The sequence below is a fragment of the Equus quagga genome, chromosome 7 (genome assembly GCF_021613505.1).
Source record: "Equus quagga isolate Etosha38 chromosome 7, UCLA_HA_Equagga_1.0, whole genome shotgun sequence".
Lineage (NCBI taxonomy): Eukaryota > Metazoa > Chordata > Mammalia > Perissodactyla > Equidae > Equus > Equus quagga.
In genome coordinates, this window is record NC_060273.1 from 112,164,618 (window position 1) to 112,184,982 (window position 20,365).

General features: G+C 38.3%; 1 pseudogene; it reads right to left on the bottom strand.

Moving 5' to 3' along the window:
• Positions 1–9,657: 9,657 nt before the first annotated feature.
• Positions 9,658–9,818, bottom strand: LOC124243113 (uncharacterized; annotated as a pseudogene).
• Positions 9,819–20,365: the final 10,547 nt, after the last annotated feature.

Below are 20,365 nucleotides of genomic sequence, written 5' to 3' on the forward strand. Positions count from 1 at the left end.
TACAAGCAAGAAGAGAGTTGAGTAAAATATTTAAAGTGTTCAGAATAAAAACCCACCGACCTAGAACTCTATACCCTATGAAATTATTCTTTAAAAGTGAAGGAGAAGTAAAGTCTTTCTCAGGTAAAAAAAAAATTGAGGGAATATGTTGCCAGTAGACCTGCTTGCAAGAAATGTTAACAGAAGTTCTTTAGAAAGAAAGAAAATAATATAGGTCAGAAACAGCTCTCCATAAAGAAAGGATGAGAGTTGAAGAAAGAATAAGTGAAGGTAAAATAAAAACTTATTTTTCTTACTCTTAATCGATCTAACAGATAACAGTTTGTTCAAAATAATAATAGTAACAATGTATTTGATTATGTATGCTTATGAATAAATATGCTTATGTATGCTTACATATAAGTGAAATGAATGACAGCAACGATACAAGGAATAGGAGTAGGAATTAGGATTATTTGTTATTATAAAATACTTATGCTACCCATGAAGTAGTAAAGTGTTATTCAAAAATGGACTAGATTAGTTGTAAACATATATTGCAAACTCTAGGGTAACCACTAAAAAAAGTTTTAAAAAAGTAAAACTGATATGCTAAGAAAGGAGAGAGAATGGAATCATATAAAATGCTCAATTAAAAGCATAAAAGGTAGAAAAAGAGTGGAAGACAAAAACAGGAACAAAAAAACAAGGGGAAAAATAGAAAACAGTAATGAATATAGTAAATATATGTCAGCTATATCAAAAATCACTTTAAATGTCAATGATCTAAATGCACTAATTAAAAGACAGAGAATATCAGAGGGGATCAAAAAACATGACCTAACTATATGTTGTCTACAAGAAACCCACTTTCAATACAAAGACACATATAGATTAAAAGTAAGTGCGTAGAGGAAAATATACCATGCTGACACTAATCAAAACAAGGTAGCAGTAGCTATAATAATCTCAGACAGAGCAGACTTTAAAGTAAGGAAAGTTATCAGGGATATATAAGGGCATTACACAATGATAAAGGGGTCAATTCTCCAAGAAGGCATAACAATTCTGAACATGTATATGCCTAACAAAAGAGTGTCAAACCACATGAGGCAAAAACTGATACAACTACAAGAAGAAACAGACAACTCCACTCTAATAGTTGGAGACTTCAACATGCCTCTTTCAGAAATGGACAGATCCAGCAGGCAGAAAATCAGTAAGGACATAGCTGAATTCACCTATACCATCAATCAACTGGATATAATTGACATCTATAGACTACTTCATCCAACGATAGCAAAATACACTTTCTTCTCAAGCTCACATGGAACACTCACCAAGATACACCATATCCTGAGACATAAAACATCTTAACAAATTTAGAAAAATAGAAATCATGCAATGCCTGCTTTCAGACCACGATGGAATTAAACTAGAAATCAATAATAACACTTTACATGCTTTAAATTTACATAGTTCACTCTTTGTGATGTATATTTCCATGGGTTTTGACAAATGCATAGAACTGTGTATACCATCACAGTCATGATCCAAAAAGTTTCATCACCCCCAAAATTCCCACTTGCTGCCTCTTTGTAATCAACCCCTCTCCACACCCCACTCTTGGCAGCCAGTGATTGGTCTTCCATCTCAGTAATTTAGCCTTTTCCAGACAGTCATATAAATGGAATCATACAATATGATACCTTTGGGTTCTAGCTTCTTTCACTTCACAAAATACATTTGAGATTCACTCATGTCGTTGCATGAATCCATCATGGTTACTTTTTCCCTTTTATTGCTAAGTAGTATTCCAATGTACAGATATACCACAAATTGTTTATTCACTTATTTATATTTGAGCCGTTTCCAAGTTTTGACAATTAAAAGTAAAGCTGAAATAAACATTCATGTACAGATTTTTGTGTGCACAATAGTTGTTAGTTCTCTTGAAGAAATATTTGTGAGTAGAACTGCTACTCCCATTTAAGAATAAGTAAACATATAAGTACTGTATATGTTTAAACTTGTTTAAGTTAACAAACATTACCCGATACAGGTAGTGTCAGGATTTTGTTTTTACATTCTAACAGACATATAGTGGTATTTCATTGTGATTTACTTTGCATTTCCGTCATGAGTACTGGTGTCTTTTCATAGGCTTATTTACCATCAATAAGTCTTTTTGAGTAAAGTGTCTGTTCAAAACTTATGTTTATGTTTTTTGAGTTATTTCTTATTGCTGAATTTTGTGAATTCTTTATATTCTGAATAAAAGTCTTTTTATTGAGGTATAATTGATACATAACATTATATTAGTTTCAGGTATACAACATCTTGATTTGCTATTTGTATATATTGGGAAATGATCACCACAATAAGTCTAGTTAACATCTAGTTACCAAATATTTTCTTGTGATGAGAACTTCTTAGATTTACTCTCTTAGCAACTTTCAAATATGCAGCACAGTATTAACTAGAGTTATTATGCTGTACGCTACATCATCATCATTTATGTATTTTATAACTGGAAATTTGTACCATTTTATCCCCTTCACCCACCTAGCCCACCCCATCCCCCTTGCCTTTAGCAACCACCAACCTGTTCTTGTATCTATGAGCTTGTTTTTTTGTCTGTTTGTTTTAGATTCCACACATAAGTGAGATCCTACAGTATTTGTCTTTCTCTGCCTGACTTATTTCCCTTAGCATAATGCCCTCAAGGTCCATCCATGTTATCACAAATGGCAAGATTTCATTATTCTTTAGGGCTGAATAATATTCCAGCGTGTGTGTGTGTGTGTGTGTGTGTGTGTGTGTGTGTGTGTATGTACGACATTTTATTTATCCATTCATCCATCAGTGGACCCTCAGGTTGTTTCCACGTCTCAGCTATTGTAAATAATGCTGCAATGAACATGCAGTGAAACACGTTTTTGTCAGAAATGAGACTTGTAAATGTTTTCTCAGTCTGTAGATTTGTCTTTTCATTTTAACATTTTCATTTTTTCATTTTTGTTCTAAAATCTTTTAGAACAAAAGATTTTAATGTTTATAATTGTTCACTTTTTGGCAGCATTTGACATTAACTTTCTCATCCTTCAAGACTCAGTTTCAGGAGGCCTACCTGAATTAGGTTCCTCCAACCCCTTTATCTTAGCAAATTTCTATCATATTACCCTATATATTTTCTTTATGACACCTCTCACAAGCTGTAATTATTATATTCATTTATCATGTTTATTATCTGTATCCCCCACTACATTGTAAGCCTCATGAGGAATGGGGGATGTGCCTGCTTTTTCACTAGTCTTGTCAATGACTAATACAGTGCCTGGCAAATAATTATGGAAAGGAAGGAAGGGAGGAAAGAACAAGGAAGGGGAGATCTTGAAGGAGAGGTCAAAGATAATCCTGAGAATTCAACTTCAAGAAACTGGCTAATTACAATTTAAATGGAAATAGAAAATATAGGATTGAACAGCAACTCCCCACTTTCCCCTCTCCCACCAGCCTCTGGCAACCACCATTTTACTTTCTGTTTCTTTGAGTTTGACTACTTTAGATACCTTATACAAGTGGAATCATGCAGTATTTGTCCTTCTGTGACTTATTTCACTTAGCATAATGTCTTCAAGGTTCATCCATATTGTAGTATGTAGAATGATAGCATATGTAGTATGTAAAATGATAGCATTCTCTTCTTTTTTCAAGGTTGAATAATATTCCATAATATGTATGTATCACATTTTCTTTATCCATTCATCTGCCAATGGATACTTAGGTTGTTTCCACCTCTTGGCTATTGTAAATAATGCTGCAATGAACATGGGAATGCAAACATCTCTTCGAGATCTTGTTTTCAATTCCTTTAGATAAACGCACAAAAGCAGGATTGCTGAATCATATGACAGTTCTATTTTTAATTTTTTGAGGAACCTTCATACTGTTTTCCATAGTGGCTGCACCATTTTACATTCCCATCAATAGTGCACAAGGGCTCTAATTTCTCCACATCCTTGCCAACAGTTGTTATTTTCTGGGTTTTTTTATAGTGGACATCCTAACAGGTGGGAGGTGATATCGCATTGTGTTTTTGATTCGCATCTCCCTGATAATTAGCAATATTGAGCATTTTTAATGTACCTGTTGGCCACTTGTATGTCTTATTTGAAGAAATGTCTATTTAAGTCCTTAGTCCATTTTTTAATTGGTTACTAGTTTTTTTGCTGAGTTTTGTGAGTTTCTTATATATTTTAGATACTAACTGCTTGATGGATAAATGGTTTGCAAATATTTCCTCTCATTCTGCAGGTTGCCTCTTCATTCTGTTGATGGTTTCCTTTGCTGCACAGAGACTTTTCAGCTTGATTCAGTCCCACTTATCCATTTTCGTTTTTGTTGCCTGCACTTTTGGTGTCCTACGAGAACAAACCTTTTAGCAAGGTATTTCAGGCTTTCAAATTCTGAACACAGTTTGCCCTTCTTCTTTCATCTTTCACCATTACTCCACTGCAAAACACAGTCCAGACCCCTGGACCACTCCTAATCCCTGAAAATGCCATGCACATCTATATGTCTCTGCATATTGTCCTTTCTTCTTGGAATATCTACCCTCTGCCATCTATCCACCAGGTGCAATATTACAAAAGTCTCTGAAGGCTTTCCTGATCCTCTTCCTCCCAAGGAAGAATTAGCTGTATTCAGCTTTGTTTGGTCCCCTAGTAAAGTATGTACTAGAGTTGTTTACAAAATTGTTTCCTATTCTAGACAATGTCCCAGAAACTATCTACCAGATAGTGTATGCTATTTTTTAAATAAATTTGGTCATTACGTCTCAATTTCTTTATCTATAAAATGAGAGTGTTTTAAATTTGCCTGCCAATAATAACCAGCTGAAACTCATTTTTGAAATACAGATTCTAGGGGCTGGCCCTGTGGCTGAGTGGTTAGGTTTGTGTTCTCCACTGGGCAGCCCAGGGTTTCGCCAGTTCAGATCCTGGGCGTGGACATGGCACCACTCATCAAGCCATGCTGAGGTGGTATCCCACAGGCCACAACTAGAAGGACCCACAACTAAGAATATACACCTATGTACCAGGGGGCTTTGGGGAGAAAAAGGAAATAAATAAATAAATAAATTTCTTTAAAAAAATGAAATACAGATTCTAGAGTCCCTCCCATAGATTATGATTTCAAGGGTCCAAGAATTCATATTTGAAATGACCTCACTAGGTGATTCTTATAATCAGGTATGTTTAAGAGACCTGAGTTAGATTACTATAGGGCCCTATCCTGCTCTAAAATTTCTTTTTTTCTCTATAATTTCATATGGCATAGAAAAGACTAACGGTGAAGGGCATGTTTTAAGACGACTAGTTGGAATTTTCGTAGCTGATACCCATCCCCTCTCCTTTAGTTCTCATTGTCAAGGGCGATTTTGAAATTGTAAGCCTGGTAAACATGTGAAAATATCATCAGAGTACAGATAAATTAAAAGGAGAAACTTATTTGATGTACATATAAGTTACAAAAATATCGTGGACAATCTTCCATCAATAATCAAAATAACACCTTACACCTGTGCAATGTTTACAACTTGTAAAATACTTTCCACTTCCTATATCTTTTTTACACTTTTGACCACCTTATAAGTTCAGCAGAGAAAATCATGACAGCAATCATTATTCCCATTTTATACAAATAGTTTTTGAGTGCTTATGTCATATGAGGAAAAAATAGGGTAATTTTTATAGAAAAAGGCTATGCTCTTCTATGCATCTGAAAGAGGTAAAGTTCTCAAACTGTATATGCCCAGGCAAAGAGTTATTGGACTGAGTGGAAAGATATATTACCCAGATATTTCAAGGCCACCAAAATCTTTTTTCCCCACTATCAATGAAGAGTTATTTAGAAAATTGCTGCAAATGCCTCCTTGATTTCTCAAATTTGAAACAATTTCAGAACGACAGAAAAGTTGTGAAAATAGCAGTTTCCACATACCCTTCATCCAGTTTCCTCTAATGTTAACATTTGACATACCCATAGTACAGTTGCCAAAATCAGGACATTAATATTGGTACAATACATGTGACGAAACTACAGGCTTTAAACTGGTGGCCATTTTTTCACTAAGGTCCATTTTCTGTTGCAGGATCTAATCCAGGATGCTGCGTTGCATTTAGTTGTCAAGTCTCCTTAGTCTTCTTCAGTCTGAGACAGTTCCTTGGTCTTTCCTTGTCTTCATGATCTTGACACTTTGGAAGAGAGTACTGGTGGAGTTATTTTGTCACATGCTTTCTCACGTCTAGATCAAGGTTATGCATGTGGAAAGAACACCCGGCATTATGCCCTTCTCAGTGCATAAAATCAGGAGACCTGGTGGGATCTGCAAGTTTCTCTGTGTAAATATCCCACTTCCCTTGTCATTAATAAATATCTTAGGGAGATAATATGAGACTATGCAAATATCCTGCTCCTCCTCAAACTTTCACCCACTAATTTTAGCGTCCTTCAGCGTATTTTGCCTCTGGTAATTATCATATTTTGCTTGTCTAATTAAGATTTTCAATTGTCCTTATTCCCTCTACATATCCCTTCTCCATCAATTATTTATTCAGTCACTTGTGCCCTTCATTTTTGCTTGTGTTCCTTCTGTTCCCTTCCTTGCCAGGCCAGAAAGAATTTAGCAAAGCAACAGATAAAAGTAAACACCATTTAAAAAGACAACTCCCAAAGAATTTTCAAATTTTTCACACTATCCTGTCTAGCCAGTTGCACTAGTCAAACAACAAAAAAGTTAGATTAAGATCAGGCACACAAACATCATTGATCAAAGCAACATGAATGAATGAGGAATAAACTGATCACAAAAACACAAAAGTCCCTACTCACTGACCATGTATGGTAGCTGAAGAGCAAAAGTGAAATCAATGCATTTTGACAACTAACATTCATTTTGTTTGTCTCCATTTTGTTCTCTTGCTGGTAAATATCCTAAATAAGAGAAGAAACCAATTGCTTTCTTTCAAAATTGATAGTGGTTTTTAATGGTTTATTTTGGCTTGGGGCTTTTTCTCTCCAACCAGGACATCTATTATTCTTTGGAGAACAACACAGAAAATAAGTTATTGCTATTGGAGTAGTATGAATATTGATATGATCAGATGTTTCTACCTTAAGAAAGATTCTTCCCATACCTATATCAATGAAATATTTTGCAAAATAGGTTGTTTTTGCAACAGATTGGTGGATAGTGAATCAAAAAAAATCTGTTTGCATGTGAGGAGAATAAGCATTGATTCTAGAAATGAGCCACAATTTCGTGGGTGGCCTAAGAACAAGTCACCCAACTTGCCTAGACCTGATTTTCCCCTCTGTGAAATGATAATAGTTTTTACTTACCTCATTAAGAGATGTCAGACATTAATTAATGTTCATAATGGGCTTCAGATCTGTGATGAAATCTGTTATCCTTGACGGAAAACAGAGCTATGCAATCACTGAGGAGCAGTAAACGAATCAGGGAGATGTACAGTCCGTGAGAAGAAATATCGAAGAGTGAAAAGTTAGTCAGGAATGAGAGGTGGGGGCTGGGACAACAATCTCTTTTCATGTGTAAGTATTTGTGCATTGTTTTTCTTCATAGAATTAAGTAATACACCTCTCTAATGTCTCAATAAGTGGACTCTTCTTCTATACATTAAGGTTCCTAACCCTTTTTGTGCCACGGATCTTTTTACCATTTCAGTGAAGCCACAGACCTCTTCTCATAGTAATTTTTAAGCACATTAAAAAATATGTAGGATTATGAAAGAAACCAATTTTATTAAGGCATAGTTAACAAAATGTTTTTGAAAATTTAATCTTAGAGTTATATACATGCTTATTTATTAAATTAGATGAGATTTAATACTAGTCTAACAACTACCATAATTTCAAAATAGTTATGGTTGTAAGTAATATTTCAAGATATTTGCAACAACTCTAACATGATACGAAAATGTCTGTTGTTTCTATAGGTGAAAAGGTTAAATGGACTACATTTATTACTGTAGTTTGTTGCCTACATTTATAATTTTTAAATTGCTAAGGTTTAGTTGGAAGTTATGGAAAATAAAGATGTATTTTTTTTCCTATCCAACTTAACAGACTCTCCAAATTCTATCAATGGGCTTCTTGAGGGTATTTAGATCTCAGGTTAAGAAACTCTGTTCTTTACCTACACTGGGGTCCCTCAGATAGCCAAATACTTAACATTACTTCTCCAAGTGTGATCAGGTGATCACAGCTAAGGAGTGTTTATTAAAAATGCAAATCTCTTGGCCTTTTCCTGGACCTGCTGAATCTGTATTTTTAACAAGCATCCAAGTGACTGATACACACACTAAAGTTTGAGAACTGCTTCAAAGGTAGTTACACCAACACTTATCTTCAGTGGAATCACAATTATCAAGCCAGAGATTCTTAAATATTAGTTTGAGGTATTATAATATGGTAGGTCTGGAAGGGGCCTAGAGATTTTAATTTTTTAATAGGCATTTCAAATATTGTGATAAATATGTTCTCCACTCCATTATGAGAAGTATTCCTAAACAAAGACCCTGAAAGTCAAAGTATAAAATCTGCCCAGGAATGAGAGGAGCCCGATCAGGAGCTTCACATCAGAATCATCATCACAATACTCTACTCCCCTTTCCTTTTCTGCACCAATTAACACCCTTCAAAAGAAACTCTTTAGATGCAACAATTAAATATGGAATCATTGCATTGTATCACAAAAGATACAACAGGTGAGTGCCATTCTCTCTGTGACTTTTAACATCATGCTTTAACCTGGTAGGCAAAAATTAAATTTGTCATCAACAACATGAAAAGCAGTAAAAACAGAGCAATAGAGCTGCAGGAGATCTAAACATTATCTTGAGTTTCAACTACTACCTTTTTTCTTCTGCCTCACAAATCTTTATCCTTATCCCAAAAATTCCCTGTAACTTGAGCTTCAGACCAATATATCCAATTGCCTACTAAAGATTTACCCCTGGATACCACAGACAACTCAGACACTACAAATCAAAACTGAACTCATCGCATTCCTCTGTAGAATGGCTTTCTCTTTTATATTTTTGGTCTTGAGCATTGGTACCACCATTTGCAAGACATTCAGAAGTTGTCCTAGACATCTCCCTATCTCTCACTAAGTTTTTCTTTGATAGGGGACACTTTTGGAGTGAGGGCAAGTTTTAAAGCTCTGGCAATGACCTAGTGTTCCTTGAGTCTGCGTTGTTGGGCTGCGAACCTCCAATGTGGTTGATGTTGTAAGATGGACATGATGATTGGAAGAGTCCTTCTCAGACAGCTCTCATGACCCAAATGAACTCCAACAACACAAGTGCGGGCCTAGGAAGGCTTAGGAGATGTGGCCTACACCAGCTCAGATTTAGGCCTCTGAAAGAAATGTCTTTTGCTTCCATGATTCACTTTTTCTTTGTATTCATGTTTTCTTGCCCTTCACTCCATTCAAGTAGTAAGACTTGGAGGTCCAAGTTTAGGGTGTAGTTCTTAGAGAGTGGTGTCTCAGTCTGCCTGTGACCTAGGCAAGAGAAATCTTTGGGGGCTCATAGGGTCCTGGCTGAATCATGAGCAGACTACATGGAGGTTGGAGGCCAACGACACCTAATAACACATGATTCAGAATTTGGAATTCTGATCACCATCTGGTGTAGGTAAGCTGACCAAAGCGAGTACACAGAGAGGTTTGGGAAAAGTTTTCAATTGGCAATAATCGTGCCTCGGATAAATCTCATTGGCTATGATACTGCCAATGTGCGAGAGATTTGGGAGTTAAGACCACTCAAGAACCTCAAACTAGAAGGGCTATTGCACTATTTATGGGTAAATCCCCCCAAGAAGAGAAAAGCTTTTGCACAAGGACAGGATCTAGTGAGCGGACCATGGTCTTGATGAAGACGAAGATTCAGTTCTAAAGTATCAGGCTGATCTCAAGACACAGCCTCAGTATGCAAACTTCTGACTTAGCAATGCCAGTCATATTGCTGGACTGTTCTGTGTTCTCCACTCCAGGACCTATCTTCCTTTGCATCCTATTCCTCAGCCAGGGCAGAAGGAGTCAAATGTAACTCCAAAGAAAAAGAGCAAATTCCTGCTGGAGCAGAAAAATAGGTGGCAGAAAAGAATGTCTTCATCACCATGAGAAAGATAATTGTAACCAAGATGATGTGGTTTCATCATGGACAAAAGGTGAGATTTAGGGAATGAGCCACGGCAGAGATAATACACTTCTCAACGGGCTCCTGCATGTAGAGGGGTAGGAAGTGCTTACAGCAGCAGTAGGAACAAACAAAGCTGGATTCTGCTGGGATTAAAGCAGTTCAGAGTGGGGTCTATGTCACTGAGCACAGGCCACCCTCAATTCAGGATTGTGAGGCTAAAACAATGAGAACCTTGGGGAACAAGAGGAATAATTCAGAAAAAGAAAGAAGTTGAGGATCTCAGGAAAGGCCTGCATCATGGAGGTGCGAACCTTGCAGTCAGTGGAAGTGGGTCCTGAACAACTGACAGGAATTGATTGGTTTCTTGGTACAGTTGGAACCAAAAAGTCCTTATTTATTATTTTATTTTTCTGTCTACTCCCTTACCCCAGAAAATACCAGTTCTCTTTTGGCCTATGGCTGGTAACAGTAATATGGATCTAAACCATCTCTGTCTAATGCAGTAGGCACTAACCACATGTAGTATTGAGCACTTGAAATGTGGCAGTCTCAACTGAGAGATTCTCTAAGTATAAAATATCCATCAAATTTCAAAAACTTAGTACAAAAAAAGAATGTACCATATCTCAATTTTTATATTAACTACACGTTGAAAATATATTATTTTGGATGCATTTTGGTTTAAATAAATATATTACTAAAATTAATTTCATCTGTTTCTGTATACTTTTTTAATGTAACTGCTAGAAAATTCACAATTACATATATGGCTTGCATTATTTTTCCATTGGACAGGGTTGATCTAGACCACGACATACATTGGTTCTGGGCCATTGCTCTTTCTGTATGTGCTAAACATAAAGGAACTAGTGTTCGACGAATGATTCTAAAATTTAGTGTGTTTAAAAATCATCTGGGGAACATAAGAAAATGCCATTCTTTCCCTTACCCTCTCAGCAAGATTCTTATTATTGTATTTGGGATGCAAACAATGAATTTGTGTTTTCAACCAGTTCCCTAGGAGATTCTGACACAGTAGGTCCTCTGAGCATACTTTGAGAAACACTGGTTTAGGGTGTACAGTGCTACACTGATCATGTTTGATTCTAGGATGTTCTCCTTTTCTAAATTTTCTGGGTGGGAGCAGCTGCTGTGATAATCTCACGTTCCTGTTGACCCTCTGGGACTTGAGCTAAGTATATCCAATCAGGGTTTTGAGATTGGATTAAATAAACTTTAAAAATGGTAAAACTTTTACCTCAGATTTCCTGGACGACGGCCCAGGAAACAGCTGCAGAGGAGAAACCTCAGGCTGCAGTGAGGCCCCTGAATTCATCTCCTTGTATATGAGAATGCAAGGATTGAAAAGAAAACGTGCCTGGGTACAGGTAAGAAGAAGGGAGGCATGCAAGAGGGCCTGAGACACTGGGTCCTGTATTGAAGTTTGACTTCTCTGTAGGACCAAGGCATTGGCTTGATATTGGGAGGAGATTTGTATGATTAAAATGTATAGGATCTATACAGAAAATGGCCGACATTATGTGCTGCAGTCATCAATGCCTCACTGCATATCATGTGGTTAAGAGATGGATTTTGGAGCTGGACCATCTGAATTCTAATACTATCTCTGCCTTGGGCAAGTCTTTTAACCTTTTTCCTGTTCTTTAAAATAGAAAAAATAATTGTACCTACCCATAAGTTTGTTGTGAAGGTTGAGTGACCTGATATATGCAGAAAACATCAAATTGTGTCTGGCACATAAGAGCCATATGAATGTTAGGTATTCTGACTGTATTTCAACGGGTGACATTTGCTGGGCAATATATAATTGAACATACTTTAAAATAAGGAGAGGAATGGAAGGAGACTGTTTTGCCTATTGCAGATGGCAACAGGAAGCAGCAAGTCCAAGTGCTTGTAGAGGGTGGGGAAGTTGCACAAATACTGATCTTACTCGACTTATGATGGTGTTGCGTACCAATAAACTCATCGTAAATTGAAAATATCGTAAGTCGAAAATGCATTTAATACATCTAACCTACCAAACATCCTGCTTAGTCTGGCCTACCTTAAACATGCTCAGAATACTTACATTAGCCTCCAGTTGGGTAAAATCATCAAACACAAAGCCTGTTTTATAATAAAGTGTTGACTAGCTCATGTAGTTTATTGAATACTGTACTGGAAGTGCAAAACGGAATAATTGTGTGGGTTCAAAATGTTGTAAGGGTGTCAGTTGTTCACCCTTTTGATCATGTGGCTGACCGGGAGCTGCGGCTCGCTGCCACTGCCCAGCATCACTAGAGTGTCGTTCGGCATATTGCTAGCCTGGGAAAAGATCAAAAGTCAAAAATTGAAGCATGGTCTCTACTGAATGCGCATCACTTTTTTTTTTTTTAAGATTGGGACCTGAGCTAACAACTGTTGCCAATCTTCTTTTTTTTTTTTTCTGCTTTTTCTCCCCAAATCCCCCTAATACATAGTTGTATATTTTAGTTGTGGGTCCTTCTAGTTGTGGCATGTGGGACATCGCCTCAATGTGGCCTGACAAGCCATAGCTGAGCCCAGGATCCGAACCGTGAAACCCTGGGCCCCCAAAGCAGAGCACGCGAACTTAGCCACTCGGCCCTGGGGCCTGGTCCTGAATGCGTATCACTTGAACCCCATCGTATGGTTGAAAAATCGTAAGTCGAACCATCGTAAAAAAGGAACTGTTTGTATACATATAAGGTATATTGGGAGATGAGGAGAGAGGGAAATAAAATAAGAAATAATAGAATCTGGGGCCGGCCCCAGGGCCAAGTGGTTCAGTTCGTGCGTTCTGCTTCAGTGGCCCAGCTTTCGCCAGTTCAGATCCTGGGTGCACCGCTCATCAGGCCCTACTGAGGCAGCGTCCCACACGCCACAACTAGAGGGACCTACGACTAGAATATACAGCTATGTACTGGGGGGGCTTTGGGGAGAAGAAGGAAAAATCTGTAAAAAAAAAATTATAAAAAGAAATAATAGAATCTGAAAGAAGTTGCCTTTTGCAGATTAGAATAGGCATATCTAGCCTAATTTAAAAATACATTTAAATTCAGTATATACTTATTAAAAGTGCTAGCCAAATATAAAAAATGACTTCGGGTCAGATTACCCTAAGGGGCTATAGCTCCCACTCCCAGCTACATGTGTGGTTTCCAGAGTTCTCACGTATCATCCCAGAGTATTGTCCATTCTTATTTCTGATGTTTCTGGGGGAAACTTAAGGCCTTGAGGAGACTGAATGGCCCATCTCTGGAGGATACCGGGAGCTGTGGTGAGGATTCTGTGCAGTTAAGGCATTTCCGAGACTCTGCCATCTCCCTTGAAGGGAACAGCAACATCCCATGTGTTTAGACCATGTGGGTTAACAAGAGGAGGACAAAATACTGGCTACTATTGGTTGTATACCTGAGAGAATGCAAGGTATTTCTTCCTTCACTTCATCTCCAAAGGAGGACAAGTACTGATAAAAACAAAAGTAGAGGGGCTGGCCCAGTGGCACAGCCGTTGAGTTCGCATGTTGTGCTTCGGTGGCCCAAGGTTCACCAGTTTGGATCCCAGGTGTGGACCTACACACTGCTTGTTAAGCCATGCTGTGGCAGGCATCCCACATATAAAGTAGAGGAAGATGGGCATGGATATTAGCTCAGGGCCAGTCTTCCTCAGCAAAAAAAAAAAAGAAAGAAAGACAAAGAGGAGGACTGGCAGAAGATGTTAGCTCAAGGCTAATCTTCCTCAAAAAAAAAAACAAAAGCAGGTAACAATGCTGGAGTCTGGAGTTTTCAGTGCAACAAGTGAAAACATAAAGGAGTAGTTTCTCAACTTTTTTCGGTTTATGTCAAGCCTGAGGCAACTGGCATGGGATCCCGGGCGACGGCTTCCATCCCCATACCTGTCCCAAAGGCACACTTCTGACTCTTTCTTTAAGAAGCACCATTTAAAGTCTCACGAGGGCTGGCCCGTGGCCGAGTGGTTAAGTTCGCGCGCTCCGCTGCAGGCGGCCCAGTGTTTCGTTGGTTCAAATCCTGGGCGCTGACATGGCACTGCTCATCAAGCCACACTGAGGCGGCGTCCCACATGCCACAACTAGAAGGACCCACAATGAAGAATATACAACTTTGTACCGGGGGGCTTTAGGGAGAAAAAGGAAAAAGGTAAAATCTTTAAAAAATAAAAAAAATAAAATAAAGTCTCATAAATATATATGGTGTTACATCTGGCTTTTCCCTCACTCAGTTTTTCTCTAAAAAACTAGCTTCCTTTATTGACAAATGGCAGATGGCCCCAGGGCTCTTCCTAATTGGGAAGGTGGTTTCTCCTTTTCTATCTTCTCTTCCATTCCTAAACCTTACCTCTTCTAAAGGTCACATGGGGAAAGAAATCAAAAAGAAGATTATTTGAGCTTTCTGTTCTTGGTGTTGAAGAAAAACCTTTTTTTTTCCTTGCGATACACTTTGCTTGTGGTAGTCCTTCCCAACCTCTTACCATCTATAAGCCCATCAAGAGACCACATTAGTATGTGGGCTTATGACAAAGCAACCAAGGGGGACAGATGGACATTTCCAAAGTGTAAAGGTGTAGACACAGAGCAAAAGGAAAGCAAAATTGCCTAAGCAAAATACAAAATTGGGAATCAGAGTATCGACCTTCATCTACCAAGAGCCAGAACAATTTTATTTAATATTAATTAAATATGCCAATATACCTCTGCAAAGATTAGTTGCCCCGGGTTTCAGATATTCAGAAGTATTAAGTATGGGAATGGGGTGGTATGTAAAACCTCAACAGTATTTCCTAAACTCAGTCACCGTGGTAGCTCTCTTAATGGACATTTATGTGACTCCTCACTCCTGCTGGCTGATGCCCACACTTTGGGTTTGATGAATCTGACACTGAGGCTCCTTTTTGGTGCCTCCTAATATTCTGCTCTCCCAGATGAGCTGTAAGCTTTCTTTTTTTTTTTTTAAAGATTGGCACCTGGGCTAACAACTGTTGCCAATCTTCTTTTTTTTTTTTCTGCTTTATCTCCCCAAACCCCCCTGTACACGGTTGTATATCTTAGTTGCATGTCCCTCTAGCTGTGGGATGTGTGACGCCGCCTCAACGTGGGCACGGATGTTAGCTCAGGGCCAGTCAAACCCTAATTTTAGTGATATTCTGTAGGAATTAGTGAAAATAAAGTTATTTAATATAAACTGAAACATGATTTCTAGCACAAATTCACACCAGTATTGGAGTTCATCAAGGTTTTACCAGGGATGCAGGCCTCAGGTTCCTTTCTTTCTTTCTACCCTAAATTATATTGTTTAATTGTAAGTTTTCGTAAAATGCATAATGAATATGCTAATCTGCAACTAACTTTCAACAGACTCTACTTTTACTAGGAAAATTGTGTAGCTAAAAAAGTGGTTACCGATTCATCTCTTTTTAATGCCCCAACACATTTTAAAAGTCAAGAGATGAGAAGGAGCAATATTAGATTCAGTAGTCAGTATTTAGGATTTGATATAAAACTTATTGTGTAATATTATTGAGATGTTTTATTACATGACAATAATTTTTTTTTGAGGAAGATAGCCCTGAGCTAGCATCTGCTGCCAATTCTCCTCTCTTTGCTGAGGAAGACTGGCCCTGAGCTAACACCCATGCCCATCCTCCTCCTTTATATGTGGGACGCCTGCCACAGCATGGCCCTGACAATCAGTGCCATGTCCGCACCCAGGATTTGAACCGGTGAACCCTGGGACACCAAAGTGGAAAGTGCGAACTTAACTACTGCACCCTGGGCCGGCCCCACAAAATTAAGAATTTTTACATTAATGCTATCAAATAACTTTTATTCATTTAATATGTATAAGCTTGGTTTTTTCATAGATTCACTTTCTTATATCAGACATAGCGGGAAAACTTTTCAATCACAATAACAAGTGACTAAGGGAAAAATTTTATGCCTAAGGGAAATTTTGAATTCCATTTATACTTAATTAAATGTAAACAGGAAAAAAAAAAGAAGTCCAAGTAAACTCTTGTCATAATTCACCTGTGTCACATTAAAAAACATCTTCTTTCTCTCTTTTAATTTATATTGCCAGGAACAGTGATATATTTAACATTTCAGCAGAATGACTGATTAAAGCTTTAAATAAAATTCTATAACTTTTCTCATTAGAGCAGTTTTATGTGACAAATTATGCCTCAAAAAATTATAATAAAACTCCTCTCTCTACTTGGAGATCCCAAAAGGATATAAAACACATTATGAGATTCTACAATGATAATTATAAAACTTAATTTGCACTCTTAATGGCACATGTTTTTAAATTCCCTATTTTTTTTAAACAACCAAGGACATCCACTTTTTAAATAATTACATGTCCCTCTTCATATATAATGAATATGAGAATGAACTACTTTGCTCTAACTGGATGGAAATCTTTATTTCTTCATTTAAAAACTATTTACTGACTGCTAAATATGCCAGGCACCGTTCTAGATGCTGGAGATAGAGCAGTAAAGAAAATAACCCTTATGGAGTTTATATTATAGCAGAAGGAGACAGAAAATAATCAAATTAATATGCAATTAATGATTAAGCTTTCAACAAGGGCTACGGAAAAAAATAAAGGAGGGAAGGGAGATAGAGAGTTGGGGGATGTGGGGGAAACACAGAAGGCGGTCTGAAATTTTAAATAGGATGGTCAAGAAAGGCCTCACTAAAAAAGATATTGGCAGGGCTTGTAGACATTTGTAAAGACTTCGACTTTTATGTTAAGCGAAATGGGAAGCTTTTGGAAGTTTGGAAATGAGAAGCGGCCTGATCTGACTCACCCTCTAGAAGGATCCCTAGCTGCTGTGTTGAGCATAGACGGGGTGGGGGTGAGGGGTGGGGGAATGTTAGGGATGCAGAGGATGAGTTAAGAGGCTATCATAGTAATCCAGATAAAAGATTAAGACGGTTTAAAAATAGTGAAAAGCTTTTGGATTTGGGATAGCTTTTTTTTTTAAAGATTTTATTTTGTTTCCTTTTTCTCCCCAAAGCCCCCCAGTACATAGCTGTATATTCTTCGTTGTGGGTCCTTCTAGTTGTGGCATGTGAGATGCTGCCTCAGCATGGTTTGAGGAGCAGTGCCATGTCCGCGCCCAGGATTCGCACCAACGAAACACTGGCCCACCTGCAGCAGAGCATGTGAACTTAACCACTCGGCCATGGGGCCAGCCCCCTGGGATAGCTTTTGAAGGTGGATTCTAAAAGAATTAGTAATAGACTGAATGTGGATATAAAAAAAAAGAAAAATCAACGATTACTCCAAATTATAAATTCCTTATTGTAAAGCAGCATTCCACAACAATTAAATTCAGCACTTGTTAAATAATAGCATCTCTAGAAATAACGATAACAATGATAACAGCTGTATTAGTCAGGAGAGTCTAAGCTATGCTTCTAGAGAAAAAGAAGAAAGGAAAGGAAAAAAGAAAAATCTCAGATGAAAGTCAATTTCTTCCTTTATGCAAAGTTCAGCAAGTTCAGGAGTTGTTCAAGGGCAGCTGTGTTTCACAGACTTTCCAGTGATCCAGGTTAATTCGATGTGATGGCTCTTTCCTCTCAACTTGAGGCCTCCTCCATGACCAGTAGGGAAGGAAAGATGAAGAACTCTGAATGGGCTTTTCACTACCTCTGCCTGAAAGTGATATGCATCACTTCTGCTCACATTTCATTCATCAAATCTAGTGGCACAGCTCTACTCAACAGCAAGGAAGCTAAAGAGAAGTGTTCTACCTGTTAGGAAGGGGATAAGAATGTCTAATACGGCAAGCTAGCTTTGTCTACTACATTAGTTCACATGCTATAGTATTTTCTATGTGACAGGCTAGGTGTGCGATGACCCACAATAAAGACTTCCCGTGACACGTTCTCAATGGTTTCTACTTTGGAGTGCCACTTAGGCATGTCTAGTCTGGGCTCATTATCCCAGATCCTAAAAGATGTGATTTCTAATGTTTGGGAATCCACCATGACCTGGATTTAAAAATCCTCAGGAAAGTCCAGCTACTCTCAGATATGTACGTGCAATAAGGAAACAGGGATTATGCCTGCAAGTTTCCACCTTCGTCTGTGGGTCATAGGACACTCTAGGGACTGGATTATCATGCCCACACAAACAAGCCAAAGCTTTCAGCAGAGTTCATGCTCAGGTATAAACATTCATGAACTCTGTTCTTCCAGTGTTTGGATATCAAATTTCATGTTTTTGGAAGCTGATGCTGTGTCTAAAAAGATTAATTACCAAGGTGTCTAGGAGATAGCCCTACCCTGGGTCATCCTCCAACTTCATGAATGTTACTCCCTGCCAACAAGCAGTTAACTTTTATACCTAGTAGGATTGAAAGAAATCAAGGGCACCCAATATGGCACCACATGCAACGAGGATTCCTGTAACAAGGACTGAATGGAGGCCCAGTGTTTACGTTATGTTGCCTCTCGTTTCCCTCAGGTCACTCATCTCAGGCCAAAACACAAGTGTTCATCCAAAATACAAACTTAGAAACCCAAGAGACTGTTAATACCACTTTTGACCCCTTAACATCTTTGAAGGGCATCCCTGTATGTTAACTGTCCCAGAGCCAAGCTGCAATTCTAAGTGGTGCTGGACAGGTTAATGCTGATCTACAGTTTATCTTTCATTCAAGGCCATGCTCAGCCCCAGATGTTATAACCCTCTGGTCCTCCTTGGTACACCAAAACATACTCAGCTCAAGTTCAGTTTTTAGAAAATACAGACAGTGTAAAGATGGAAAAATTTCTATTATCTTAGGATCTAATGTGACAATTCCTTTTATCAAGAGAGAGCTATTTTTATTGGGAAGATACTTTTCTTGAAGCTGAGCTTAAGAGCTGAGGTCCTGAAAGTCTGGATATTATTAGCTGGTGTGAAAACTCAAGAGGAAGGGAAAAGTAATTCTTCATAACAGAAGCGGAGGAATTTGAGTTTCTAGGGAATATTTGAGAGGGGAAAAGGGAAGTGAGCAAAGATGATGGCTATATATATGAGAGAAGGGCCAGAGAGAGAAAACCCCTCTGGCATGATATCTGAGAAAGAATTAGGAAATCAGTGGTGTCTTATAAGAATATGAGCTGTGAGGAGCTAGCCCAGTGGCACAGCGGTTAAGTTCGCACCCTTGCTTCGGCAGCCTGGTGTTTGCCGGTTCAGATCCTGGGTGCAGACCTACTCACTGCTTGTTAAGCCATGCTGTGGCAGGTGTCCTACATATAAAGTAGAGGAGGATGGGCATGGATGTTAGCTCACAGTCAGTCTTCCTCAGCAAAAAAATGGGAGGATTGGTGGCAGATGTTAGCTCAGGGCTAATCTTCCTCAAAAAAAAAAAAGAATATGAGTTGTGGCTTGCAAACTGTTCATCCTTGTCCCCTACAATAGCTCAAATAAAGCCCCTATTTCTTACTAATATTTAGTGCGAGTTCATTTTTATATGAAAGAACTGAGTTCTGCATCTTGGATGAGACAAAGCAAAATAAAGTGAGCATATGAGAATGCAGTAGGCAAAAGGAAAAGGCATTTTCTGTTGACATCTTAAGACCTTTATATACAGGTTCTCCTCTCCATTGTCCACCAGATGGATTGTGTGAACTTGTTCTAGGAAAAATCCTCTAATCTTATTACCAGCCAGTGGTTTTGAAGGAGAAATAAAATGCGTTATTTGAGAGGCGTCAACAGTAGAGACCGAGAGAAATTTGCTACAGCTATTTTAAATAAAATTTTCCTACTTAACTGTGGTCCTAACTCAATATTCTCTAAAATTGTTGACTGTCTCAAAAAGTTTGGCAGTTACTGTCCAGATGCCCACAAACCCATATCTCTTCCAGAGCACACAGACAGACAGTATTGCCCAGCATCTGCTGCAATTCAACGTGTGATAAGACTGAATTCTAGCCAATGGGATATGGGCATGAAGGACATGAGCCTCTTTCAGCCTGACCCACAAAAACTTCCTACGTAAGGTCTTCAATCTGCTTCCTAGAGAGGTAGCAAAGGAGAGGTCTTGGACGACCTAGAACAAGGCAGACCCTGGGTCTCTGAAAATATACTTGGAAGGCCTCCCATCCAGGG